The following is a 3054-nucleotide window of genomic DNA, read 5'->3' as shown; positions in this document are numbered from 1 at the left end:
GTGGGCTCCAGTAGTTGTAGCATACAGGCTCAATAACTGGGGCACATGGGCTTAGTTGCCTCACAAAATCTTCCTGGACCAGGAACTGAATCCATTTCCTCTGCTTTGGCAGGTGAATTCCTAACCACTGGATCATCAAGGAAGTCCTGGGACCACTTACATGCTTACATGCTTAAAAAAAGAAGAAAAATTAAAAATTAATAAACTAGGCTTTCAATTTAAGTCAGAGAAAGTACAATGAGAAAGAAGCAAGGAAAATAAGAGAGAGATAATAAATATAAGAGCATAAATGAACAAAATAGAAATCATTCCCCATTAGGATTAATTGGCAATACTCAACCTGAGACTTAAAAAATGAAATAGGTCCCTTCTTAAAAGTGTAAGGAAAAGGTTATCATACACAGTTTCATGTCCAGTTCTTTCCTATTTTAAGGTCCTCAAATGGATTTTTCAGAAAGGATTAGAGGACAGTTGTTTTTTAAATGACATTTATTTTTTCTAATTCTTCAAGTAATGAGCAATATGAAGAAAAGAAATACAACCCATATTCTTGTCATTAGGTGATAATTATTAATTATTAACATTTAAGTATTTTTTCTATGTGTCTGAATGTTTGTACATGTCTACATGTAGTTACGTGGTGACTTGAAAATTTGGGTTCAAACTGCATAGAGAGATTTGTATACAGATGTTTTACTTAAAATTGCATCATCAGCATATACTTGTTTTTGGCCATACTGCCTGGCTTGTGGGATCTTAGTTCTCTGACCAGGGGTTGAACTCGGGCTAGGCAGTGAAACTGTGGAGTCCTAGCCACTGGACCACTAGGGAATTCCTAGCATATACTCTTTAAATATTAAAAAAAAAATTTGGATGGCTGGTTAATATTTGGTTTACTGATAGAATACTGTACTGACTGTGCCCTTCTTGTGGATTACCTGATGGCTCAGTGGGTAAAGAATCTGCCTGCAATGCAGGAGACACAGGAGATATGGGTTTGATCCCTGGGTTGGGAAGATCTCCTAGAGGAGGAAATGGCAATCCACTCCAGTATTCTTGCCTGGAAAATCCCATGGACAGAGGAACCTGGTGGGCTACAGTCCATGGGTCGCAAAGGGTTGGACACGACTGAGCAACAAACACTTTCTACTTTCTTTCTTCTTTCTTGTTGTTAGAGAATACTCCCAATTGGGAATATTAGGAAGTCATTCAGCTGACATCAACTCACTGTCCGCTCAATGTGTGGTACCATACTGAATCTAAACATGACTGAGAGAGTCTTACTGACAAATCTGGTGGTGCTGACCTGCTAGAAGTTCACTTCTAAGAGGAGTCTTTCAGAGACCTGAAAAACAAGACTGCTGGATATGACGAGCTTGTGGGCATGATAAAGTAATCAGAGAAGCTCTCTGATGTTGGCTTCCTTCCTCATCTTTAATTATTTTCCTGATGGCATTGTCTGCATTGCTTCATTTTTGGTTTTGCAATTCAAATTTTCAAGGAAAAATAACCACCAATCTCATTTGGACAGTGTTTGCCTTTAGTCTAAATCATCTGCCACTAGAGTAACAGTAGGTTGCCTATGACTTGGGTGCTGGTCCCAGTTCTGTTAGTTAGGTCCCAGGCATGGGGATCATGTGGTATCCAACATGCCTTGCTTTAGGATGCTCATTAGCTTCAGCAAAGGCTGTGGACAGGGCACCTTCTTTAAAAGAAGCTATAGGTTGAGCTATAGCTATTTCCATGGTGTCTCAAAGAGTCAGACATGACTGGGTGACTGAACAATGAACAAGAGGTTGAACAGGCACCAAGGAAAGAGCCATTCTCCAGACTGCTAGTTACTGTTGCACAGCTTTGGCATAGAGTAGGTGCTGGTAGAGCAACATTGACAGTGTCAATGGAGAAAGGCAATGGGGAAGTGACAGAAGTGGTAAGGCCCAGTGGGCCTATGATGGAGACAGATACTCAGGGGAGCAGCCACAGAGAGCAGAAGAGCCTGGCATGACTGTGAAACATTAAGTATCTCCTATGCCCACTTTGTGCTATGCCCTATGGATGATGGGAAAATATAAGACATGACTGCTGTCCTCCAGGAGGTTATATCAAGTATAGGTAGAAAGCTCATAAGTGTTTTACTTCTTAAAAAATTAAAAAAAAAATACAGTAGTGGTAACTTCCCATGACACAGGTATCAACTAGTCAGTCATCACTTTCTCTAAACCACTGAGCGTGTCCTCAACTGCTCATTCATTTAAGTCTACCTCTTGTACCCACCATAGTCACCACCAGGAGTGAGAAAATAAGGCCAAGGCCTAGTTAGAGTGTATAAGTTTATGTACAACTGTTTTTTGGCTAATCTATCTCACTACTTTCCCCACTGAACATTGACTCAAGTGTTATTCTGTGATGTTTACAGATAGTCAGGGTTGGAACACATTTGGAAAAAGCATATTCCTTTAAAGTTTGGGAAAATAGCAAAATTTTTACAGTAAAAATATGTTTTTTAAATAGTATTTGAATAGTAAAAAGTAATTAAAAAACATGAAAAATATAGAAGAGTAGGAAGGGTCACCTGTGACCCAAATCAACCACAGCTGACATTTTTGTGTAAATCCAGCTAGATTCAGTTTTTAATCCTATATTTTGATTGTTTGGTTTTGTTTGTTTTAGATAGTTATGCTTATACTGCAAATATAAATTTGTAACCTGCTTTTTCACTAGTACAACTCATAAGCTTTATTTATTTTTTGATTTTTTTGGCTGCCCCATGCAATGTGTGGGCTCCTAATTCTCCAACCAGGCATCAAACCCTTGCCCCCTGCCCTGGGAGCTTGGAGTTTTAACCACTGGACCACCAGGGAAGGCCCCAGTACTCATTATCGTTAAAACATCATTTTATATCATATTACAAGGAATGTACCATGCTTTATTTAATCCTTTCCATAAAGTTTGATTTTCTGGGTATTTCTAATTTTCCAGAATATTAAATAATGTTCAAATATATGTGTTTGCATAAAGTTTTATCTTGTATTCTTATTTATTTTCAGAGTGAAG

Source organism: Bos javanicus, chromosome 1, assembly GCF_032452875.1.
Source record: "Bos javanicus breed banteng chromosome 1, ARS-OSU_banteng_1.0, whole genome shotgun sequence".
Classification (NCBI taxonomy): domain Eukaryota; kingdom Metazoa; phylum Chordata; class Mammalia; order Artiodactyla; family Bovidae; genus Bos; species Bos javanicus.
The sequence above is the reverse complement of the archived record's forward strand: the minus strand, read 5'-3'. Positions refer to the sequence as shown.